The 16359-nt window shown below is 37.6% G+C and overlaps 1 long non-coding RNA gene across 1 annotated transcript in view; it reads right to left on the bottom strand.

Annotated features, from left to right (window-relative positions):
- The window catches only part of LOC125699394 (uncharacterized), a 323127-nt gene that overhangs the window by 320 nt on the left and 306448 nt on the right, over positions 1-16359 (bottom strand). The window contains exon 22 of the long non-coding RNA XR_007379529.1: positions 1782-1925. This is a non-coding gene — a long non-coding RNA (uncharacterized LOC125699394). The remainder of the gene's footprint in view (positions 1-1781; positions 1926-16359) is intronic.

Genomic DNA, 16359 nt, shown 5'->3' with positions numbered 1-16359 from the left:
CTGAGTAAGGCAACCTCTGAAACAGAGCTCTCTGAGCAGAGGAAAAGTCAAAGGCCCTCAGCTGGGAAATGGGACTCAGCAGAGCAGTGGGTGAGGGATGCGGGATCTTTATATTGTAAAAATATTATTCTAGATGTAAGTGAGTATTATGTCTACAGATTAACCTTGAATGCACACTGGTTACAGTAGCACACAGTTCCCAGCATAGACGTTCTAACTGGATAAATAAAAAAGACTGTAACATCTTGTATTGTTTCAGAAATGAAAATTCACCTCTCCCCACCAGTACAGGTTGATAAGGCGGCCTGTACACTTGCCCTCCTCATCTCGTGGAAGGCCACTGTAACAAATAAGGAAGAAAAAAGTCTAAGGGACAACTGGTAAATCATATGACAGAGGAGCAAACCCACGTGGAAAAGGAAAGGGCAAATTAAATCAGCAGCTTAAGGCAGCCCTACAGAAGGCAAACTATATTAAGCAACTTAACGCAATTTGTTCCCAAAATGTAAATGGAACCACCATTCAGCCTCCTTATCCACAATAACAGGTACAATGAGACTGATTTCCAATGATTTGTCAAATAAGTGCCATGTCCATCACAGAATTAGTCCCTAGGGACTTCATAAGGGTACTGATATTAACTCACTTCAACTGTGATTCCTGCCCTGAGGGCAAATAACATAATTGCACTGCAGTGTACATTTGGCTTCTGCTTGCTTTTGCTCAGTTTGCATAGTTCTGCACTTTCCTATTGTTTCTGTAGTACAAGATGTCACAGCACCATTTTGATGACATGTCTGAGTATATCAAAGGCCAAGGGAATCCTGTTATGTAAACACATCATTTATTACTATGTACAGCAATGATTACCTGACATCAAACCCATCTAGAAGCATGCTGTGTGACTGCGAGTAGGCGGCTTCCTGTTAAAGAGCCCTATCGATTGACAGGAGTATGGAGAAGAGACAACAAAAGGGAAGGGTGTTTTGTCAATATCTCCAGCACGGTAAGGAACGGGCCTCCTATTCAACGTACAACATAAACGTGGATATTTTCCAGTTCTCAACTCCTCTAAAACTCTGACAACTTCCTAAAAAACTGTTCTCTTAGGAGCCAAGGAACACAGGGCAATAGCTCTGCTCTGCCTTGCTTATTAGCACCAAAGTTTAAGCCTAGAGGATGCAGCATCCTGTGGTTGCTGGTAAGGCAACAATGGACTCCCTGTTGCGTGTCCCTCGGCTCTTTCCAGGCAGAGAGCTATGGGATGTTGACCATCCTCTGATACAAGTGACTAATTTAGAGAAGGTGGCCCAGGGAGCCCAAAACCAGATTTATCAGAGCATGCAGGAAAACAAGCCACTGCAGCATTACCAAAAGAACTTCCATGGAGATTCATGGGGTGGAGAGTAAAAAGCATAGCTGTGCATCTGAATAGTTGAGCTACTCTTCACTGCAATCAAATTCAATTTCACCGATGTGACAGAGAAGAGGTATGAAATATTAATGATCTGTGCTGGCCTAAATGGTTGTTAGATGTACGCAGACACATTGTATTCTAAAGAAAATTGTATGCAAACATAAAAACGTTCTCTTTGCATTTGAGGGGCATCTCAAGCAGGTGCTTACGTGGTCAGTTCTCATACATGTAAACTGGGGCAGATATAGCTTTCTCTTTTCTCCTGTTTGGCTGTATGTAGTGATTCCCTTCAGACCCAGTATTGTCTTGCAAATCAGAAGAATGAACTCTCGCGTACGGACACAGTGGATTCTCACAGCCATACCTTTTGCCATTCAACAGTTTCTGGAGCTGCTTCTGTTTCTCCACACCTGATGCTTTAAGCTGGAAAATGACATCATGGGGGCATTTGGAGGCACCATCACTTAAAGCAAAACACTTTTTTTTTCTTCTTTCTTTTTTTTAAAGTCTGTAGACAACAAAAAGAAAACACAGAATATAAGTTATAAGTTCCTGTGGAATATAAGTTCCTGTGGAAGGAAAATAATGCAGAAATAATACCTTTAGAAGAAACAGTTTTGATAAATAAATTTCACCGAGAACCAAATTTTCTGTGAGCACAAGGATATGATGTCAGATTTGCATGTAAAACAGGTACCACATCTGTGTAATTTCAATGAACTTGAATAAAAACAAGAAACAATATGTATCCAAAATAATTTTGCTTGCAGGTTAGACATGAAATTGTTGACATATTTAGTAGCTGTTTGCCTGAAGATCTGACCCACAAGTTGTACGTCTTTCAAGCAGAAAGAATAAGAGAGTATGAATTAAAAGATGAAACTAGTATGAAAAAGTATCTGCTGAAAACGTCTGTCAGAAAAACTCTTCTTGGATACATTATTTATCTATAATGGAATATATGGTTTTTCATTTCAAATCTTCTGTTTTATGAATGGAGTTTGTAAAGACATCTTAGATATTTAGACGCTGAAGTTTCAATGCTCTTACATTCATTGTTTCTGGAATATACAAAGAGAAGGCACTATTATTTTAAAATAATTTTAAAATATTTGTCATCTAATGCAGAAGTTTTTGTCATTAAATAATACTTAATGCAGCCTAGATATACACTTGCTGCAAAGGCTGCTCAGAAAGATAACTTTGGTCTGCTTTGACTCACTGCAGCCTCAAGTTTAGCCAGAGGTCAAGGTGTGTTGGACTCAATATAGCTTTACAAGGACATTTCTAGGAACCGTACAGAGGAGCTGAGGGGACTTAGCATCTGGAAAGGGAGCGCTGAGGAGTCACAGGCAATGAATCTAGACTTAAGGACACTTGAGACAGACTTACAACTTGTGCCTTCCAGACCTGCTCAGCAGAGCTTTGTGGAGGATGTCCAATTTACCTAATTCTTGAAACAGGCTTCCCAAGAGATTGCTGGCTTGGTTCATCCATTATACTATTAGCTCTCTGGTTGGAGTGTGAAGGAGTTGATGAAGGACCAGGAAAACAGGCAAGAGCAAGTTTCAAACTTCCATGCCTCATCAAGTTTGGTCCAAAACAGGCATCATTTCTGCACTTGACATTACTTTCAACTCTCAGGGTTTGAAAAATTTACATCAGCTGCTTGAGAGGAAATTGAAATTCCTGGAGTTACATTACTGGTTCAAACTGCCCAGAAATTCCCATTTATGCAAAAGTTTAATTCCTTAGAAAGCTAGTTAATATAGCTTCTACTGACCAGGTGTTGGAGAGAAGAAACAAGGCCATACTGAAAGAGGACACTGTCCTTTAGAGACAAACAAAACATGGCATGATTCCTACTCAGCAGAAATTTACTAGACCATGTGCAGACAAGTTGAGGTAGCTCAGCATCTGGAAAGGGGGAGCTGAGAGGCCATGTGCAATGAATCTAGAATCCTTCACCAGATTCACAAGGGAAGCTTTAAAAATAAAGTTTAACTACATAAAAGGAGGTTCAGAACAATAAAGAGAACCAGAGGAACAAAGAGCGTGATCAAGGGTACAGCTGAGCTGAGATGAAGGCTGGAACAACTCTCAGTGCAATGTGAGTTTCAAATTTGGGGCCCAACAGGGTAAGAAATCAGGAAGATTCCAACATATATGAGGAATATGTTCAGACTGCAGAAAGGAATTTTTCAAATAGGTTTCAAATATGGGCAGTAGAAATGAGAGTTCAGAGGGAACAATAAAAGTATCTCAGGTAACATTTATGGAAGGAATTGGTGAGAATTCTGGCAAGAATAGAAAGGAAAATAGTATTTGTTGGTATTGAGCACAGAAACAAGGCTTGATGAGAATAAATTCAAAAAAAAAAAAAAGAGAAAAAAGAAGGAAGACAAGCTCAAGTATATACAAATTCTCAGATGGAGAAGACAGCCTTGGAGGATGGAGAAGCAACATTATTTGGCCCTGACTGTGAACAGAATTGGCAAGCCTGGACTAACCGGAAAGTGTCTTGGGAGATCTGCCTTCTATTTATTTTCTTCTGTGGACTAGGTTTTGCATTGTGTACTCTTTTCTCAATGTGCATTGGTTATTAGTGCATTCCTTCTGAGCTATTTTTAACTTCTGAAAGGGACTGGTGTTAGTTTTGTGAACTTAAGCTACAACTGTTTTACAACCTGAAAGCTATACAGAGAGCAACAGGAAAATCTCTGAGCACTCAGTGGCTTTCCTTTTTCCAGGCCTTCTCCAAGAAACCGCACTCAAACCATCCCAAGCTCAGCTTTAATTTCTTCCAAACACACCTTCAGTCACCAAGAATAGTAAGATACTCCACTCTCTTATTCCTTTGGGCAGTGTACAGAGACTGTGTTCAGTGAGAATACTGCATCTGCTACCCTTACGCATTCTGCAGTCCTCCGATAAGTTTACTACTATATGTAGGCTTCTACAAAAGTAATGCTTCCCTTTATTTCCATGAAAACTACAAACGATACAAAGAGCACAATAACATTGTTTGATAAAGCAAGTTTGCAGCTGCAAATCACTATTTCTCAATATAGTCCTTAGCTATGCATTGTTGCCAGCAATGGAACAAGAGCCTGCATATTGCACTTGTAACAATCTGCACCAGTGGAGGTGATGAACTGTCACTGTAGCCACTGTTGAAACACACCACCCACTCCCTCACTGCGCTTACATCCACTGCTTGGGCTCCATAAAAGTTCAGCAAGAATCAGTGAATGTCAATGGGTGCCATTTTTTCCTCATAGAGGAATTCAGTTACACATCTTTGCTTCATCCACACTTCCATGTCAGACTGCCCTTTTCTGCCATCTGTCTCATGGCACAACATCCACCTCTGACATCATGGGCCAACATAATAAAGTAGGGAGCACTATTTTCAGAGCAGCATTCGTATAAGATTTTTGGGTCAGCTCAGCAAGGTTATATTGCCCTCAAAATATAAGCAAGACTCTAGTTTTCATAAATGAAGGGGTTAGAAATTTCAGAAAGTGATTGTCCAAAGGAAGATCTCCCAGAAGAGAGAAATTCTGTTCTGAGATGGGACATAGACATTCACTAGTACTTAGTGCCTGGAATTAGTCATCACATACAGTATGAGTAAGACTCTGGCAGAACAGTAAGTCTGGCAATCCGTAAACTTCCCCCTTTTTGCTACTATAAACTCATTTCTCCCTGACAAATAGCTTTTGAATCAGCATAATTAAAGTTAGCATTAAATTTAGCATAATTAGCATTTTTCTTGCACAGGCCTAAGTGCTCTAAGAAAACAACGCAAAGAAAGTGGAAGTAAAACTTAGTAGTGAGATGTAAAGGATGCGAATACACAAAGTTCCTTTGATATTTACTCTTCTATGTCTATGTCTGGAACAGGCTGATGCTTTTGTGATATATGCAGAGATACGTGGAAGATACCATGCAGAATCCTGGCCTCTCAGCAGAAAAAAAAATAAACAATAACAACAAAGATGGTTAGGAAGGTTCAGGAAGTTAATTTACTCACAAGAAAAGAATACACAGCAAGTTTCTAAGAATGTAGAGTAAACTGGGGCAGATTGAAAAATTGAAATGTTGTTACTTGGGAAGTAAGGGTCTTATAGTACTTTTAGATGTGTATATCGTAATATTCTGCTTCAAACTAAGCTTTTACTTACTAAGCAATTAACTAGTTTAGGCTTTCCACTGCTCAGTCACTCATACCAATGTGTTCTAGCAGTGTCCCTTGCTTTTACAAAGCAGAAAAAATAAATCAAACGAAATAATTCCTGGGTGTTCCACTGCAAAAATATATATGCCACTTACACTTCTCTTGGAAGTTGGAGAATGCTTCTTATAAACAAATGTGAGATGAATTGCTGGAAAGAATGAACTGAATTTATGCAACTGAACAATACAAGAAGAAATTTTCAAAAATGATGTTTTTGAAAGAGATCTTTTGATGTTTGATTAAAATGTGGGAACTTGTACCAACAAATAAGTTTAATTAGTGCTACTTAAATACATAGTCTGTGCTGATTATTCACATGCTGCAGTATAATGGGAAACAAGTTCAGTTCTGTGGAGAACAGGAATCCTGAACAGTTCCTGGACAAACCATAAACCATAGAATTGCTGCAAATGAATATTCTTTGCTAGAACAGAAATATCCACATAAATGAGATAATACACTGAGGCAAAATAAGTAGCACTTATATGTTGCAAATATGCAAACAGAGAAGTAAACATATGTGGTTCTAAAATCAATTGCAAAGAAATTTATTGCCGTCAGTATCACCATGACTATTGTGTGCTCTCCATAGAATCAGTCCCTATCAATTCCAGATCAGCTTCTGAAATTCTCATGACATCTCACCTGTGGACCTGAGTGACCCATTAATAGATCCATCAGCTTCCTGGAGTGCCCTTCCACATCCAAGAAAGCTGTCCTATTTCTGCAGAATGAGAAGGTAGAACATCAAGAGTGCTACTGGTACTGCAGTAAAGAGTAATAAACTCATATATTTAAGGTGGAGCAAACCAAAGAAAGAACAATCTGAGTTTCTGAATGAATTCTTTCCAGCAGTATTCCAACACTGTTAGAAAGATAATGTGCTGTGTCTTGGCAAAGGGCTAAAAAATTAGCATTATATAAATAGAGAGACCCAGAAGAGCCACTGGGCCGGAATCAGTGAAGGCAGCAGGAATTTCCCCCAGATTGCAACAGACTTGGATCATGCCTGTTGTTGGCATGGACATGCAGGGCCCGTAAAACATTAGAAAAGTGAATTTTTATTAAACAAATTATCTCAAGACCTTGAAAACACATACAGTACTCTTTGCTATTTAGTTTTTCTTTTACTGGAAGCAGTAAATGAGAAACATTTCCTGCACAGTTTATTGAATGTGTTTGTGCTTAGTGCGTAAAAAGGATATGCAGCAAGGTAACCAGGGCCTTTTATACAATGCTATAGACCTTTAGGGAGCAAAAGTGAAGAGGAAGAAAGAAGAGACAGAGGGACAGCAATTGGTGCACATTTCTGTTATTAGCATATATGGTGGCCAAGGAAAGCATCACATGCAATTAACAATACACAGCTGTAGTCACACAGTGCATCTCTTCTGTGAAAGAGTAAAAGTTTATACAGCTGCTGCTTGCTACTCAGGAGTCACAAATGCAAACACATGATTGCATTATGTTTACAAATTTCCTGCAGAACATTCCGCATTTGTATGGATTATATTACATTCACTCAGAGTCTGATGACAAATTGCTGTAGATTAATCTCTTCTTAGAAATATGTGGAGCTTTTAACAAAGTGTACATAAACCAAGCTGCTAGTTGTTTTTCATTGTTAATAATGATTCCTTTTAAAATCCAAAGTTTAGAAGTGTTACAGGGCACGCTACTGGGCTTTCATTCATTATCGCAATAAAACTCCATAAAGCAGTCTGTTCTGCCAGAGGGTATTGCTCCTTTCTGACAGGTACAGTGACAGACACAAATTTTCTATCTCTGAATAGTACTATAGATACTATCAAGTGAGACAAAGAGAACAAAATGTATGACAATCGTTCAGTCTCATAGCAAAGAGATTTGTAGCTAGCTACTAAGTATGCTTCCCAGCAAACAGACTATGTTGTCCTACGGCTACATGGAAAAGTTATATTTTCTTTGAAAATTCAAGGGCATTTGGTTTGTTTTCACTCTACTTGAAAGATTGTTTTGTTTTTTGGCTCCAGCTAAACAGGTGTGGGGCCCAGCCTTTTATTTTTGCCAGCAAAATGACTATTAACTGACCATTTGTTGTAGAATGCTAACAATATAATTTAGAGTAAATATTTTAAACAAACATTTTTCTCAGGTCAGTTACAAAAAAAACCAACAATAAATAATATCCAGAAATGAATGCAGCTCCCTCTCTCTCACCCAATGTTGGCATTTCTAAAATGCCTTTCCCAGTGATAAAACAGAAAAGCCTTGGGACAAGTCCAGTGAGGACAGGCTAGTCCCTTTTTTCCTCTAAAGTTTAATCTGTGGCTTCTGGGCTAGAACACCCATTTACATTTCACAACAGAATAAAATAAAACATTTTGTTAAAGATGCAGATTGTGCAGGGCAGCCTAACAAAGATAGTGATAGCATTCTGTAAGCAAATTTCCCAAGCTTTGGCCCGTTCCTTGAAGCACTGCTAAAACTATTTCCCCTCTTGACAAGCCCATCAGAGTTAATCTGGGGTGTCTTCTAGCTGAAGACTGTAAACACCACAGTGACTTCTGGAAGAGAATAAAGTTCTTGACTCCAATCCATTACAGTGCTTTACAGTAGAGGACTTTGCAAGTATCGTAAGGGCAGGAGTTCTCCGCGTTCATTTTTCCAAAGCCATATACACTGAAACCTAGTAGTCCAGCGAAGAGAGAAAATGCAGGGGCTAGTTGCAAGAGATCAGCTCAGCTGGGTGGATACAACCTCAGTCTGGCAAGAGAACTAGGAGGTTTTAAACCACTGTTTGTAATTGAAGGGATCGCTGTCAGCATTGTGTTCCTGAGAACTCCCTGACTGACCAGATCCAAGGTTAATCTAGCTCTGACTCACTTTCCAAAAGCCCTAATAGGCAGATGCCTAAAGCTTAAGAGCTGGACAAACATATATGGTATTTTCCTGTACTACTCTTCCAATCTCTGTCTATTTTCAGCTTAGAGGACTTTGTAAGCCAGATGTGGCTGTGCTTTTTTGTAACTCTCAATAGATTTCTCTTCCACATGTTCTTCTAACCTTGCCTTGAGCCTACACAAACTTCCAGCACTCACACCAACCTCTAACAAAAAAACACAGGTCAACTGCAGACTGAGGCTACTACGTTGTTTAGCTCCTCATTTACTTATCTTTAACTTGCTTTGTTTGATGACTTCAGCATCCACTATGGAAAAGGTGGAAGTTAATCCCTCTCAAGCATCACTTTCCATCACTTCAATTATTCTTGAGATTTGAGTAATGGAAATTCACATAGTATTGAATATTTTTATGCTGCAGACAGACTCAAATGACAAAAACTATCCCAATTAGAGGGCAGAATTGCAGAGAGTTGGAGATTGATTATTTCCTCTGTGAGCAGGCTTCAGTCCTCTCTGATTAAATTTTAATTACAAGAATTTTGCAAACAGCAAATTTGTTCCAGCACCTGACACCCACCCAGAAAAAAATTCTTCAGTACACCTATCACACCATGTACAGTGTTTTAACTTGCAATACTGATCACTAGTGTCATTTCTAGATTATTCTGTTGTTGCAGGAACTAATTCTGAGTTTACTTGTAATCCACTTTCTCTAAAATTAACCTCAAGTCTTCCAAAAGCTCTCCTTCTGTTACTCAATTCATTGTTATTGGCACTAAAGCTGAGTTTGTAAGTAAGTGTACTGGGGTATCATGCTATCATCTCCATTTACTACGATCCAGGCACAATCAAAATTTTTCTCAATATATTTTTTCCTGTTTTCATTGTATTTAACTCTCAGACTCATCGTGTAATTTGAGATTCCGAATTGGGAATCCTACTAGGCAAAGGCTATTATTACTAAAACCCTGGGATTCCCCAAGACAATCACATTCAAAATGGAGCTAGTATAAAAGAAAGTGTTAAGAAAGGATGTAAACTCCATGCTCTTGTCACTGGATTTTCAGTATTTTTAACCGAACATTGAGCTAATTAGGGAAAATACTGAGTGGTGCAATTAACCAAATAAGTACAAGTGTCAAATGACAATGGATGTTTCACAAGATGAAATAAAAAATAAAGCTATAGTGCATTTTAAAACTAGTACAGTACAAAACAAAAATTCTAATAACCATGACCAAGATACTGTACTCAACAATGCTGCTACATGTAACCACACTGAAACTTTTTGCAAAATAATTTCAAAAAAAAACCAATTGCTTTTCTTTATGACATCCACTTGCAAGAAAACAGACCTCAGTAGTAAAAGAAAAATATAAAAAAACTATGTGCAGCACAAGTAAGAATGCTTTCAAAATCTAATCCCATGCATATACAAAGGTACGATACATGCTTTCTGTCACACTAAAGAAGGACCTGATAACCTCTGGAAAGCGCAAATCTCCCCTTGCATTTGCAGATGCCTTCTTACTCCCCCTGTGTGTGCCCAGTGATAGGTTCTCCTCTTTCCTACCATTTTACATGAGCAATGAGTTCGACGTCACAGCTCACTATCAACAGCCAATTCAGATTTAATGCTCAAGTGGCAGGAGATACAGTTTCTCTAAGAATTTTAATACATTTTCTGAGAAGCAGATGTCCACCTTACCAAAAAGAACTTCAGATTGTTTTAGGAAACTATGGTCACTGAAGGGATGTTGCATTTCTGCCTGTCCTGGTAGTCGAAAGACTCCAGCAAATTTTTAATGGAAATTTCCTTAATCTTTACTGAATGGTCCTCTAATAAGTTCATTAAAACATTTAATGGGAAACTCCATCATATTTGCTATTCTGAAAATGAGTTCACAGGTAGCAACATTCCCTAACTACCACGGGGATTTTTCTTATTAAAGAAAACTTTAATAAGAAGTATTTTCTTATAAACAGACAACTTAACCCATTGTATAGACCAGCCAGTACCTCTCTTTAAGAGCAACATTGGCTCATGAGGCAGGATGCCAGCTTTTCCACCTAGTCTAACTTGAACTCTGGCAATCTGAGGCAACAGAGGCTCTTACTGCTAATGGACAACCAACCTGGTGGTATGTTTCTTGGTTCAACTGATCCAAGGACATGATTCATACATCTACATGGAATTTATTCATGCTACTCCGAAAATCTTTTCTAATAAGCTACATGTGCCAGGAATCTTGCAAAAAGCATGTCAAGCTCCTGTGCAGAACACTGATCAATACTCAAATGTCATTTGTGGAGACTGTCATGTTATTTAATAAAGCAAATTCGTTTTTTTTTTTTAGTGTCTGTATTGGAATTAACCACTATCCTAATCCAATAGTTGGATTTCCATTTTAAATAAGTTGAATATTAAACCACATGCATATTTTTCCTTATGAATCACGTGTAAAACACTCAACTCGAGTCACGAAGGAGCGTGCACTACCCACATTCATATCTGTGCATCACGCTCTCATCTAGCTTCAGAATTATCCTCTTATATTTTTTTCTGACACTGCATTCTTTCAAGACTACTGCAATGAGGTTATCTGCATTGTTTGCTAAAGAACTATATTAAAGAAATTTCAAATAGAGCCTGCTGCTCTCCCTGTAATAAATATGCAACAATGAAGAAAGGAATGAGAGGACTCGGGAGCTGAAGGGGAGAACTATGAAGGAGCCAAACAGAACTACTACTCAAAAGAGGATGATTAAATTTCAACTTACTTCAAGATTTGTGGATTGTGATTTTATTCTTTTTTGATTTCTCCATGTGCCCTCCAAGTGCCCTTTCCATGTGCCCAAAGGAACTCTCTTTTCTACTAGCACCATTTGTTCATATTTCAGAAATTTTGTGCTTATTCAGTTGGCCTTGACCTTCATGGCTTTTCTGTCTATCTTGTACCCACTTACTGCTGTTTTGGGGTTTCAAAGAAACCGAGATTATTATTTTTTAAAAAAACAGCCATTTGTGCCATTTGGCAACTCAGGTGATGAGACAAAGCCTCAGAATATAAATAAATACAGATGGCTCCTATTTCATTTTTTTCACTTCTCTTGATTACCCTTTTGTATTTTTGAGGACATCTGAGAGAAAAGACAGCAGGAGATTTTCTTAGAACAGGTTTTCTGCTCTTAAGGTGATAGTTTCCTTAATAAACTGAAATTAATTCAAGTAAAATATTTTGTTCCTCTGCAAGATATATAAGAAAATCCAGAAACAGAGAAAAAAAAAAAAAAGGCAAAATTCACACACACACATATATATATATACATTTATACATTCAGATCCTTCTCTGTCTCTAGCCATATCACAGTAAAATATTTCTCTTTGCTCACCAAAAGATCTCAGCAGAGAAAGGTTTGGGGTATATTGCCTTAATTAGCAGAATAAGCTAAAACTTTGTTTTTTTCAAATAACATATGAGCATGAATAATTGAAGATAATGACACTATAGGTCCTTCCTACTTGAGAATGAATAAGAAGGCCTTGATATTGTTGTATATTACAGTAAAACACAGAAAAAATTAAAATATTTCAAATAATTCAATGTTCTCTTGTTTTAGTGACATTTCTTTCTGAGTTCTAATATACCTTCCTTCAAAATCTGTCATGACCCAGGAGTTTAAAGGACATGGGAGAGTTACTCAGACCACGTAAGGGATCTGTAAGTTTAGCAACTTGTATGCTTGTATGGTGCTTATGTTTCCAGACATGATTTTCATATGACAACACTCACTTCTCTATTTTGCTTAGTTATGTTTACTCACAATAAGAACTTTAGGGTCATGACTTCATAACAAGTTACACTGCTTTAACTGATCTGAAACCAATTCAAGTAGGAAATGGGAGATCTTACTCGTTTCACCTAAGATGGACTACTTGGGCTTAGATCGAGACAATTAGGAACAGGTTTCAATCAAGTGGAAACAGGTTGTCTTTAAAAAGCAATAATGAGGTCTCCAGAGATCTCTCTGAGTGTAACTAAAATTTGTGCAAATCTATGTGCAATCCCTAAATAATAGTTCAAATATCCTGGGAGAACCCGTGTAAACACAAATTATACACAAGCATAATATTTTATGCTGCAAACCCATGCCTTTTTCCTATAAAAAGATTATTTTCATAATATTTCTTCACAGCAACTGTTGCCTACAGTTAGCAGCCTACTGGTATTGCAAGATTTTTGCTCCATTCTGCAATGAAGTATCAGATTATTAACTATGCCTTACCAAGTTGCCGTCTAGACTTACAGTAGCTAGCATATTGGCTTAATAGCCAACAGATCCTAAATAATTATTCTGAACTACTGACCATGTAGCAGATTAAACTGATGAAGACATGAAATTTATGCTTTTGAGATATCTTGAAGGGGTGTTCAGCAGTAATGTGCATGTGTTAGACTGAGAGAGTCAAAATGAAGTCCAATTTACATGTTGCAAAAAGGGACTGGATGGGTAATGAGATCTGATATCTCTATTGGTATAGGATAGTCATGGCTTTTAATAGATTATCCTGGTGTCCATATAGATATTTACAAAGACATTGATTTTCCACGTTTTTGTCCCAGTGCTCCATCCTATTCCCTAATGCTTATGGGCAGAATGAGAAGCCAACCCTCATCAATGCAGCTGATACATAAATCAACAGCATGGCAAAAACATTCCACAACCAACTTCGAGGCTCTGCCACTGCTGCAGAGCCTGACACAAACACATCTGACGTTCCATTGCTCTTTGGATAGAATTGCTATAGCCACTTGCAATCTTGTGAAACTCACAGCCTTCTCCTAAGAAATAGAGGCCGGCTCGTTTCTAGCCATAAAGCTTTGTGTCAAAAACCCAGGCTCTTAAAGTCCTGAGGGGAGGGCAGGTTTTGGAATTTGTGGAGAGGAGATGAATCTACCTGATGCCAAGAAAATACTCAGTTTGCAATCTAATGCTCTGTTTTTAAAAACAACTCTGCAATAAAAATGGTTATGATCTGCATATCATTAGGATCTATTACTAAGATGTTGCAAAATCTTCCTGCCTTTGCTTTCCCTGTTTTTAACCAGAACAATCAGGTTTACGTTTTTATACTCATATTGACCAGGAGGCTGCATGGACAATCAGGGGTAATTTCACACAGCAGCAGGTTTTGTTTTGAGAATGGCACACACAGAACAAGCTGCTTTCTTTCCATCATTCTGCTTTAGAATAAAAACTACAAAGAGCAGAAAAATAAAATATACGATAAAATACATGGCAGCAAAAATTGAATAAAAACCCTTTTTCAGTAATGTTGAAGTTTTACTTTTATTTGCCACTTTGTGTGGCAGTAAATACTGAGAGGAAAAATGGGGAAAAATATTGCACATTCACAGAACAACACAAAAATCTGTACCACTATCTGTAGCTGATGGCTGTATAACCAACTACACACAAGTAGAAAAACAAAGCCAGTTACTTGTCTTTAGAAACAGCTGATTTCAGTTAAAATGAGGAAAGAAATTATCATTAGGAGTACAAATAATGAATGTGCTCTGCTGCTGCACGCATATAAAGTCTGAAAGGTACCTCTTCATTCCACATTCTGTGTTACAGCTTCTCTCCAGACTTAGCAAAGAATCCCTAAAACTAATGGGTTAAATGCTTATTATACCACTGTCTTATTTGTAACATAAGGCACCTACTACAAGCCTACTCTTCATGCAAAATTGCCAATTTATAGCAATATTCCTTGTTTAGAAAACAAGGCTATCCAAACACTATAATTACAATATGCACCAGCAGGCATAACCCTGCATTAATGCACAGACTCCAGATACATTCGTCAAATAGAGTTTTTTTTCTCTTTGCCTTCTTCTCAGGGTACTTTTAAGTTCAGGGACAGAGAACATGTCTTCATTAGAAACATTAACATTCACAGGCTGTAGTAAATTTTGACAGTGAAAAGGTCTCTGTAACCTTTAGTTGTGCAGAAATTTACTTCCCAAGAAAATTACAGCTGGCACTGTCTTAATTAATGCTAGCTTTCTTTTCTGAAAATTGTGGGCTTGTCAGTAAAAAAGGCAGAAAAACCTGAGTTTAAAAGACTGGACACAAAAGACACGTAGAAATAAAGCCCTGCAAAATTTCATAATATTGCTCTGTTTTTGTTCTACAGTAAGGAGATGAAAAGATCTAATTTGATTTTGCCAAATGGAGCAACATATATGTAATATAGAAATGATTTGCATTCTCTCTTTTGTCTTTGAGTTTCATCATGTAAGGAGTGCTTTTTTTAAGCCATTCTGTTTTAAAAGCAATAGGTCAAACAAAATCTATATCTGCAGGGGGAGGGGAATAAAATATCACTTTTTTTTTTTAGCGTTTCTTTAAATGCTCCCAGTAAATCGTAGCTAACAGTAAGAATTGCAGCAGTTTCTCATGTAATTTTTAATTACCTGACATTTTTCTAATTTTTAGAATGATTTTGGTAATTGCATACAAATTTATTTCTTAATATTTACCCATGTATCTCGAAGTTATATTTATATGGTATAAATACTTTAGCATATAAAGACTAAGTATTTGGTGACTGAATTTTTATTATCATGCATGATCTTTAATTGCTTCACAAGGTGCTAAACATGTACCTTGTATCTGAACAGCATTTTCCTATACACAGGCTGTATTGTAGTTAAGAACAGGTACGAAAAATTACTACTAGTGGCCACCAAAATCTCCAGGATGTTGCATATGCATTCCCTCATGTTCTCTTCTGGAAGAGATTTCCAGCATTTTGTGTTTGGAATTTCTGTGCAGCCCCCAGCTCTATCTCTGGCAGCAATAACACTCCAGCTCCACAGAGGAGTCAATGTGCACCAAGACGTGACACTGCTTTGGCACTACGAGAAGCACCAATACTGCATGTCAGCTGTTCCAAACATTTTATGCAAGTTTCTACAGGCACTTTAAATGTAGGTGCCCCGTATAAATGGTTTATTCATGTTTATGAAATGATTAGTTGGTGCCACTACATCCTCTAATAACTTATTGTGAGGCAAGTTATAAAATGCATCATCAATAAATGCTTAAAATGCTGCCACAGCAAGGTGATAAGCTGTTACAACAGTATTTTAAGATGTATGCATTGTTCAAATAGTTTGTCTGTTATTTCAACACATACTTTCAAGATTTTTACAAGCATGTTATTGAATGCTGTACAAATAATAAAATATTCATAAAGATCACCTTAATTTAAAGTGTTACTGTGTTTTCCTAACTTTAATGTACAATGCCACAGATACAGAGCAAGCATTGAAATACAGAAAGGTAACAGAATGGAAAAATTCCTATCTTCGATGCAAATCTCTACTATCACCCTGAGATAGAAAAAATTCACTGCATTCCTCAGACATAGGGTCTGTATTTTCAGGGTTTGAACTGCTAACTATATAAGAAATTGCCATGGATAAGGAAAAAACACACAAAAAAGCAGGCACCTAAAGTCTGAAGTTCTGAAAAAATGTCACATACAAAATGTTTTGGCTGTTTATAGTACTTGGCAACGTTACTGAAATAACAAAATCCCAGCGCAGGCTATGGAGCCCATATGGACAAATGTAGGATGAGGGCCTCTCTTTGCTACTTTCCATACCGGAAAATGAACAGAATAACATTATGGACAAATGTGATAAATGGAGTACAGTCATAAAGCAGCTGCTGATTGGGACATTAGCTTATGCATTTATCTGCTTCTCAGCTTAACCACAATGAACATGAAGTCTTAAGCGATT

The sequence above is a fragment of the Lagopus muta genome, chromosome 12 (assembly GCF_023343835.1).
Source record: "Lagopus muta isolate bLagMut1 chromosome 12, bLagMut1 primary, whole genome shotgun sequence".
Classification (NCBI taxonomy): Eukaryota; Metazoa; Chordata; class Aves; order Galliformes; family Phasianidae; genus Lagopus; species Lagopus muta.
The sequence above is the reverse complement of the archived record's forward strand: the minus strand, read 5'-3'. Positions and strand labels throughout refer to the sequence as shown.